The sequence below is a fragment of the Echinops telfairi genome, unplaced genomic scaffold, assembly GCF_000313985.2.
Source record: "Echinops telfairi isolate 266 unplaced genomic scaffold, ASM31398v2 ScPeMD7_7424;HRSCAF=8462, whole genome shotgun sequence".
NCBI lineage: Eukaryota > Metazoa > Chordata > Mammalia > Afrosoricida > Tenrecidae > Echinops > Echinops telfairi.
In genome coordinates this window covers 70,430,854-70,441,525 of record NW_022111324.1, presented here as the reverse complement: position 1 = coordinate 70,441,525, position 10,672 = coordinate 70,430,854, and positions in this window count along the sequence as shown.

Genomic DNA, 10,672 nt, shown 5'->3' with positions numbered 1-10,672 from the left:
TCACAATACATAGATCAATTGTGTAAAGCACATCTATACATTTCAATCATAAGTAAAAGACCTTTATTTTTACCCCTATAATGATCATTTTCAGTGTTCTTAATGCCTCTGGTTAGCTTCTTTTTTCCATCTACTTTCATTTTCTTCCGCTTGCTGGACTCTTTTGAATATGTTTTGCAATGCAGCTCTGTTGGTAATGGATTATTTCAGCTTTTCTATGCCTCAAAGATTCTTGATTTCACCTTCATTTTTTGAAATATATTTTTGCCAAGTGACAGGTTCTAGTTGGACAGCTTGATGCTTGCTTGTTTTGTTTTCTCTTTTAAACTTAGGAAAGTTATTCTATTGTCTCCTGCATTGCGTTGTTCTAACAAAAAAATCAAACCGTTAACTTTTTTATCTTTGTTCCTTTGTTCAAAATGCTTTTCCCCCTCTTGCTGTTTTTGAGTTTTTCCTTTATCACTGCGTATGTGCAATTAAGTTATAATTGTTACTTAGTGTCATTTTCTTTATAGTTCTTGTTTTTGGGGTTTGCTAAGATTTTTTTTTTTGATTGATTGATTTGCAGTCCCGAATTGGGTATCATTTTGTCTATCACTCTTCAAATATTTCCTCCCACCTTTGGTTTTCCTTATCCCAACTTTCATATGCATTCAAAAGGACTAAAAATGCTAAGGCTTGCAATAGTCTCTTGTTTTCTTCGAACAACTGCACCTTGGTCCATCTGCAGGAGCAAAATGAAGTGTTCCAGACGTGACATTCTTTCCCCCCTTTCATAGCGTATTGCTCTGGCTAGACCTTCCAACAACACTGGCAACATTGACTGTCTCTCTCTGGTTTCTGTGCGCAAAAGGAAAACTTTCAATTTCTCTTTGTTGATATGAAAACTGGCCATTGGTTTGATACATATACCCTTAATTATGATGAGATATCTCCCTTCTATTCCTGTTCTGTTCATGCCTTTATCAGAAATAGGCATTGGGTTGATTTTGTCAACACCTTTCCTATGGATCGAAATGACCATGGGTTTTTCCTTTTACATTTCTGTGATAGATTCACTGATAACGTTTTGAATGCCGAAACACATTCGTGTATTCTTATGAATCTCACCCAGTTGTGGCATGTTATTGTTTTGTTATGTTGTTTCATTCTATTGGCTAGGATTTTGTTGAGAGTTTTGGTCTATGTCCATAAGGGATATTAGTCTATGATTTTCCTTTTGATCAGTTCCTTTTGTTTCACATCAGGAAAAAGATGAGACTTTCTGTTCCTGTACAAATGTCCAGTCCTAGAAACCCCATAGAGGGTTGCTATGAGTTGAAATTTACTCCGTGGCAGTGGGCTTTTGTTTGTTCTATACAGAAATGCTATTCCCCAAAGAGGAGGTGGCAGTGTATGGAAGATTGACACTCCCTTCAGATAAGGAACCAGATGCTAACTTTGCTTTTCAAATTTAAAAGGAAAAAAGGAGAAAGACATTTCAGGACAATCCTCATATCCTAGGCCTCCCTGCTTTCTTCTCCATCCACCTTAGAGCCCATAAACACAGGGACTCTCTATTAACATATGCTTGTTACGTCTCATCCATAATCTGAATCAGAAGCAACTTAAACCTTAAAATGATTAAGGGAGGACTGCAAACTGTATGAATTGAAGAGATAGGATAACGGAAATCTTTCTAACACATGGTCACTGGAGTTTAACTGAGTATTTTGAGGTGGGGGGTGGGGAGAAAAGAAAAGGATGAGTAAGAATTACCTGAGATCTGAACTTTGGCTCATTGAGAAAACCCAGAAATCATGGAGCTAAGTGGCAGAATGAAAATGGGGCGACTTTATACATTGGATGCCTTCATCAGCAATAACAAAGTGATATAAATGACATCGAATTAGGTTCTCAGCCCCAGTCAGCAAGTACTTCTTACCCCCCTCAGTGTGTAGAAGCAAGGGAAGGATCATGATAGGAAACCGAAGAGTGTACAAAACAGAGGCTCTGCAAACAGCAAGGTTGGCTAGGGCCGAGAGTACCGCCTAGTGAGAGTACCAACCAGCATAGAGAATACAGCGATAATGAAAACTAAAAGGGGGACATGGATGATATTCTGGGCATGTTACTTACAGGATCTCATTTAATCTTCACAGAAACTCTATGAGGTATTTATTAACATTATCCTCATATTACAAATGAGGTAAATGAGATGTAGTGTGTTTAAATAACTTACCTTACAATATGTAGCTGATAAGTGGTCAAACCAGAATACAAGTCCAGAGCGTCTGTCTCTGGTGACTGATCTCTCCCTGAATTTACTGACTGACTGCCTGTCATGCAGAGTTGTCAAGAACAAGATTGAAGTCTTCAGGAAGGGGACTTTAATTGTGCTAAGATGAAATAAGCATTCTTAAAACCATATCACTTTCTCTGCCTTTTGCTGTCTCTTATGAATTCTTCTAGTCAAGATTATGCCCAATTAAAATGGAAATCTCTGTGCCGCTGTCACAAACTGGGCAGGTTCATTGACTACAATAATAAGAAGACAGGCCACCCACTCTGGCCCACACGTCCACACCTGCTCCCCAAGAAAGTGAACCTCAGAGGGAGATATGCTGATTTGCTCAACTGTACGCTCAGTATTTAGCACAGTGCCTGGTACCTTGTCACTGTTCAATCAATCACTTGTTAAACCAGTCGGTAATGTCGAAAGGGCAGTCCATGCCAAGCAGGATCAGTATAGTGCTGCATTTTCTGCCTTTTCTTTCTTTCAGGGACTCCATCACTTGCCACCAACCCTTGATCCTGATCTCTTGAAGAGTTAGATGATGTAAAACTGTGTGGACTTATAGGGAACATGATTTTCTCACACATAAGGCCACCTAAGGGCGCCCAGTTTAGTCTCACATTGCCTTGGGGTTGGCCAGGCCTCAGGCCTGTGAAGCAAGCTTGCCTTGTGTTGGAAGCACTGGAAATAGCACCCATGATTCTTGGACCTGAGCCCATCACAGTCTCTCTTCAATAGATCATGTTTCTCAGTAGAGCACTAATATGACAGCACCAATACACCCCAATCTGACCTTCAAATCTGTTACTTCTACCTAATACTTTTCTTCATGTGTCCCCAAACAGTTCCCTGTAGGCCACTTTAGTGGTGCAATTTAACATTGCTGCCCTTGGTTGTGTGGATAACAACCAAATTTCGAATTCTGCAACATTTAGCAAGATAATTTTTAACTGACTTGCTCAAGAGTAGATTGGAAAACTAGCTGTAAAAATGAGTCCAGCTCCCTCCAGATTCCTTAGCCCTCAAACCTACACCATGGTCGGAGTGGCTTAAAGGCAAAAGGAGGAAAGTGAAACGGAAATGTACTTGGAATCTTGTGACAGACAAGTTCACTCCAAACAATAACACACACACAAATGAGTCCAGCATCATACATTAGAAAATATTTAGGAAGTACTTAAAGAGTGATCCTGATGCACCTCTTGGCATGGACTAAACAATGTTCCTGTAGAGAGAGCTGAGCTGTGTTGGAGCACGTCACACAGCTGCTTGGCTGCCTGGGAAAGAGGGATGATGGGGAGCCCAGGAACTCAGAGTCACAAGATCATCCACAGACACAATTCCCCTTTGCACCTGACCACTGGCGAACACTGGAACTGTAAATGTGTTAACTTGATTTCCTTACATTGAAGAGACAAAATATTGGCTTGATTTCCTTATATTGAAAATAAAAACTATTGACTTGATTTCCTGAACTTGAAAATACAAGAAAAAGATCAATATTTTCTTTTAGTTGACACAGAAAAACAGTCTGTAACTTAGGAATAACATCAATGCAGTTCTAGTGGATGGCGAATCATGTGGTTTACTTAATGAGGGATGAAAAATTACCAACCTAGCGTAGCTGTCAAAACTTGACATGCAGTGTCAAATTCCCTAGAATACTCATTTAACGTTGGCAACCAGCCATTTATTTAGGGAAGAAGCCTTTATTGGTCATTTCCTCTGTACTCTTTGCTCTGGATAACATTTACGATGGGAACTCAGGTCTCTAGAATTTACTTCAGAACCAAAACAGATGAAGGGAAATACATACTCTAGATGAAAAGTATGTAAGACACAAACACAAGGTAATGAAAGATAATGCTGTATTCATTATTAAGATGGGATAGTTTAATTCAGCTGAAATGAAGATACTTTGATAGTATTCTGCATCATTTTATTTCCATATCTAACCCATCACTGAGCTGCATGCTGGTTTGAAGTACCTTCAGGAAGGGTCTGATGCTGGCTTTCGTGTCTGAAAGAGCTATTGCACTCCAGGTGTGGAGTTCAATAAATTCTGATTAAAAAAAAAAAAAGTAGTGAGTTAATGCAAGTCCTACTTCCTCCCCTTCTCCCATCTTACTTTCCTATCTTTTATCTTTTATCCTCCCTCCCTTCCCCTTTATGAAGAACCTACTTGCCATAAAGTCCAAGGCTAAGGGCTAGGATTCAAAGACAAATAAGAAATATCTGCTGCCCTTGTTGAGCTCCCGATTGAGTACAACAAACCTGCATGGGTAAAGGTAACTGCAATAATGGCTGAGGAGAGAGCACTCGTGGATTAAATGAATGTTATGGAATTCAAGGTACCAGCTATTGATTTTAGGAAGAAGTAGTGGGCTTTGCAGTTATCCAGGAAAGAATTCTAAAGCCAACATGTTTGTTGGCCAAGGAATGACCGAGGTCAAAACAAAACCCAACCAAACTCATTGCCATTAAGTCAATTCTGACTTATAGCAATTGTATGAGACAGTGAATTTCCAAGGCTGTGAATTTCCAAGGCTTCAAGTCTGCATGCTTCATAGAAGCATAAAGTCACAGCTTTCTACCATTGAGCATCCAGCAGGTTCAAATGGCTGCCCTTACTCTTAGCATCCCAACATGCAACACACATGCACTGCTAAGAGGGGTCCTTGGTCAAAGCCAAAGAACATATTATAAGATGAACAGACGTCCCGCTTTTGGCAGGACAGTCCCAATTTTTAACAATTTGTCCCGTGTCCTGCATCATTTTTAAAAAGTCCCGATTTTTGGTAAGAATGCACAACAAGCTAGGGTATAAGGTTTTCGGCTGCCATGTGGCTATTTCGCCAGGATATGAGTTTTATCAATGCTGTCCCACTTTACCAATGTTAAAATCTGGTCACCTTATATTAATAATGACCATGAGTAGTAAGTCACTTTACATTGTAATGGAAAACAATAGGGAGAAAAAAATGCTATATTATTATAAACCCACTTTTAAAGATAGAAGATTTAATTGTATATAATTCACACGTCACAGATTTAGCCCATTTAAAGTGTAAGTTTTAGTGATTTTTGGTTTATTCAGATATGTGCAACCATCACCAAAGCCAATTTTATAATATTAATACCATCTTGAAAAGAAACCACCTAATTGTTAGTTACCACTCACTTCAAACCCTAGAGATCCACTAATCTGCCTTCTGTTTCAATTTCCTTCTACAAATTGGCCTGCTTACCAACAAGTCGGCAGTTTGAAACCACCAGACATGCTGAAGAAGAAAGATCGGGCTTTTTATTCCCGTAAAGAGTTGGCATTGCAGAATAAACTTAAAAGTAGAAAGAAAGAAAAAGAGTTACAGCCTTAGAAACTCACAGGGGCCAGTCTCCCCTGCCCTACAGGGTCACAACGAGTCAAAATCAATCCACTGGCAGTGAGTTTGAGGTTTCTGGGCAGTTCACATAATGCCATCATGTAAGACGTGGCCTTTTGCATCTGGTTCCTTTCATTAATCATAGTGTTTTCATGTATCAAGACTTCATTATTTTATGGTTGAATAACATTCCATTGTGTAGATATACCACATTTTGTTTATCCACTTATCAGTTGATAGACATTTGAATTATTTCCACTTAAATTCAGTTCTGACCAAAGCAATTGGGTGGAGGGGTAGGGGGTGGGGGTGGGGTGGGGAGGGAAGGATCAAGCAAAAATGGAAACCAGCCAAAGTACAGCTGTGTAAATCCCATGGCTTCCTATCCAGCTGCAAATCAGGGTAGTAACAACACAGTGCTTATTTAATCACATTCCAAAATACAAGGACATATTTTTGCCTAGTATTCTCCGGAAGTTGTTGTTGTGAGCTGCCATTGCTTCTATCTCTGTTGCAGAGTAGAACTGCCTTACTGCCCGCGGACTCAACTATGACTCATTGCACCCTTACAGGACATGGTAGAATTACCCCCATGGAACTCTTTAAGGGATTGGAAAGTCTCTTCTGTCTCCTGCAGAGCAGCTGGTGGTTTCGAACTGCTGACTTTGTGGTTAGCAGCCTAACATGTAACCACTTAATCACCAAGGCTTCCAGAAGCAGATAATCAGACTTGACTTCAGAGATGCCTCTGGATGCTTTTGAATGACCAACCTTTCCGTTGGTAGTCCAAAACTTAATCATTAGTCTCAGTCTCTTTTCAAAGTCACAGTACATACGTAAGATGAGAAAAGAGGGAATGATAGCAGTTAATATATGGAAGAGAGTCTTTTACTAAGTCTCATATTTATAAGATAAAGGCTACCCCAGTCCATCTAGTGCTCAAATAACCCTCATTTCTAGAAGCAACACTACACCATGGAGAGTGAACTAAGGTTTTCTAAATTATAAAGGCCATTGTAAAAAGGAGAGAGGGCATCAGAAAACTTAGTTTTAACTCAACCCATCGCTTCATTGAGATTTACCCTTGGAGAGGTCACATACTGCTGGGAATTACAAATGCCAGGATCCCAGAGAAGAGCGAGATGCAGAGTGAACTGACTCATTTTCCAAAGGTGACCAGTTGTCAAAGGGGTATGAAGCCTTTTAGTTCAGAAAATAATCATAGTAAATGGGACAAAGAACCTTCCTCATGGCATGACGAATGAAGGTGTTTATCATGCAATTTAAAATAAAATAACTCGACAGTTCTGATTAGTATTAGAACTTCAGAATCTAAGCTGCTGTGGAAATGTTCACTTAGCATTGTGACATGCAGTCACCCTGGAGAAGGTAAATGTGATCTATTTTACAGAAATTAGAGAAGACGGGGAATTTTTTCCCATAGTTACTTCTGTTAAAGTTCCACCTAGTAGAAACCCAGGGGCAGACATTCACGTTCACTAATATAAACTGGCAGTATTTATTTATTTGTTTGGTTAGTCATTCAACACATTCTCAGTGAGCCCAAGTTACATTCTTGGTTCTGGGAAAAGCAGAGGAAATGGAAAAATAAAAAGACTACAGGGATCTTGACCCAGTATTAGATACAGAGCCACTGACGTCTTGAGCAATCATATAGTCTATGTTCACACCCCACTGCCCGCCACCACGCATTCCCCATCATTTAATAATGGAGCAATTTTGGACAGATAATGGTCCAATATCACAGGGTAAGTCAATAGCAAATGTGGAACTAGAGAGCTGCTCTCCTAGCAAGTGTCCTTTTAACTAAATTCTTGCATCCTATCCCATCATCTGACAAATTCAAAGTAAATAACCACAGATCATCTTCTCTTAGAATTTAGATTTTAAAGTTGATAGATCATGTACACCACTCCACATATTTCAGATCAGGAATTGAAACCTATAAACATTAAGGAAAAGTCACATAGTCAGTGATCATGGTTTTAATGTTAGTTCATCAATATCTATGTATCTGGTTTTGGTTCACTTCTACTCTTGTGTGTGTGTGTGTGTGTGTGTGTGTGTGTGTGTGTTTTCCTGACATGTTTCCTCTCTGAATGTTCCAGTCAGTGTCTGAAACTCTCCTTTCTAGGATTTTCATGGTGGCACTGTGGGATCAGCTTTGGATTGCTAGCCACAAAGTCCACAGTTCAAATCCACCAGCCATCCCATGCGCCTGTAAACATTTCCTATACTGAGTTGCTTTGAGTCTGAATAGACCCCATCGCAGTGGGTTTTGTTTTGCTTTATTTTGTTGTTGCTCTTTAAATGACTATCATAAGGATACCATACAAGGGTACCTATTGCTTAGTTCCTCCCCCTTGCAATGGTACAATATGGGCTTTGCCATTAGACTTTTTCCAACACTCTTACTAAGTCATTTGTAGATTAAAAAATTAATTAAACCTGGAAATGCAGCGAAATAACATTAAGCTCAAATTCGATACTGATTACACAACCCCATTTAGATTTTGCCTGAAGGCCAACCAAACTAAATTCAAGAATTTCCAACTTAATGCCAGTGAGTCAATTCTGATTCATGGTGACTCTGTTAAACTGGGTAGAGCACAGGTTTTTCTACATGTTGGACTGCTAATCACAAGGTAAACAGTTCAAAACCAGTAGTCACTTCTTGGGAGAAAGGCAGGGCTTTCTACTCCTGTAATGAGTTAAAGTTTCAGATGTCCACAGGAGCAGTTCTACCCTGTCTTCAAAGGTCATTATGAGTTGGTATGAGTTGGCTGGGAGTTTGGTTTGGAATCTTTATGGAAGCAGACTGCCACCCACACCTTTCTCCCCCAGAGTGCCTGGTGGGTCTGAACCACCGATTTCTTGGTCAGCAGCCACACTCTTGACCACAGTGCCACTAAGGATCCTTCCTGAAGGCAAAAATGAGGTATATATCACACGTGATCTATTTTTGATGGACTGAAAAATGCCCCACTTTATGGGCAATGTTACCTCCTAGTTCTAGGTCATTTGACGTTGCTAATATTAGGGGACAGTGTGGCCCTCACATTAATGGATTCCTCTGACGACAGAGGAAGTTTCACAAAGGTCACTGACCAATGTAGGATGCACTCAAAAATAGATCAATGAGGAGACAGGGTGGTGACATGGTTATCATAAAATCACAAACCCTCTATGTGACAACTGCTCACCAAGCATCCCTTGAAGATTTATCTTATGTAACGAATTCTACTTCAGGCAATCTCCTTTACTTACAGAGAGATAACTTTAAAACTTTTGAATTCCCTGAGTAGTAAAAGAGCTTTTATTATTTTAAACTTTAGGACTACAAGCAAGGATGTGTACAAATGGCTGGGGCACTGGCCTGGCCAGAGACCACCTACTAACATGGTATCAGGGTCTCAAAAAGGCGGCGTTGTTTGATCAATCACATTACAATTTGTTTAATTTATAATGCTATTACTTCTTTTTCTCTTTAAAACCTTGTTATAACTAGTCTGCATGGGGTCTTCTATTTTTCATTTCTGAATAGAGTGGACTCCCTCTATGCATACATATGAACTACTTAAATAAAATCTATATCCTTCTGCTACTTCTTAACGATATGATACTTTGTAAAACTTACTTCCAATACAAATATATTTGTGTCTGACAACTTAGAATAATACATAAAAAATGATAAGCTAAGTAGACAGATTCCCCACACCTTCTATTTTTTAAAAGCTCTTCCAATACAAATTTAAAGTAAAAACACTAGCAGTAACAAATGAATGAGATATATGATGTTTATTCAGTTTGGTTAACATTGGTATAGAAATCCAATGCAAAATGAAATCTTGAATCTTGAACTCCTGCTGCCCATTTCTCCATGACCTGGTAGAATTTAACCTTACATGTTAAAATGTTTTGACCATCCCAGGAATAATTTCTTATCTTCTCCCATAATACCTTGTAATCCAGGACCTACCACATGGTTTGTCTTTCCATGTCTCCAACTATGGTAAGCTATTGAGAGTAGAGATTCAGTCTTTTTATTTTTCCATTTCCTCTGCTTTTCCCAGAACCAAGAAGGTAACTTGGGCTCACTGAGAATGTGTTGAATGACTAACCAAACAAATAAATAAATACTGCTAGTTTATATTAGTGAATGTGAATGTCTGCCCCTGGCTTTCTATTAGTTGGAACTTTAACAGTAATAACTATGCATATTATTACGATATATCATTCTCAATTATAATTCAAAAAATCCAAATCTCCTATGAGACAGCATAACAGAAATGGCCAGGAGACAAACATTCAAAAATATGGCATTTCATGTTCAGTAAACTTCAAAAGCACAAGCTCTCTATCATTTGAGAAGCCAAGGGGGAAAGAATGATCCAATCTCAGCCAAACAGTGCTATTAACAACATAAACAACTGAACTCTCTATGCATTCCAATTCCCCTCGTGATTCCAAATAAGATCGCATCAATTAAGTGAACTTATCATTTTGCATCGTGGAGCTCTTGAAAATTGCATAAAATTCACATTGGCATTTTCTCTCTTCCCAGAGAAGGAAGGAACATGATTGCATCACGCTGATTGCATATTTAGCTCTCAAAGCAGCTGCACAAACATTATGAGCAAATAACAAAATGGGGGGGGGGGATGTGAAGAGGCTAAAATCAAAGAAAACATTTCAGAAACAGAGTATGCCATGGGCAGTTGATTCTAATTGGGAGATGCTGCAGAAATATGGGCTCAGTAGAGGAATGGGCCCTGCAGGAGAGAATGGGATGATAATAAATTCCATATTTCCCCCTAAGTCCGTAAGTCAGAGTTTCTTTTCATAGAACCTTAAATTAACTTCACTAGGAATAGAGCTACCACTGCTGGTAAACCCAATTTCATTGCCACGGAGGCCATGCTGACTGATAGCGACCCTGTGTAGTGGGTCTGAGACGGTACCTTTTTACAAGCACCGATAGCTTTACCTTTCT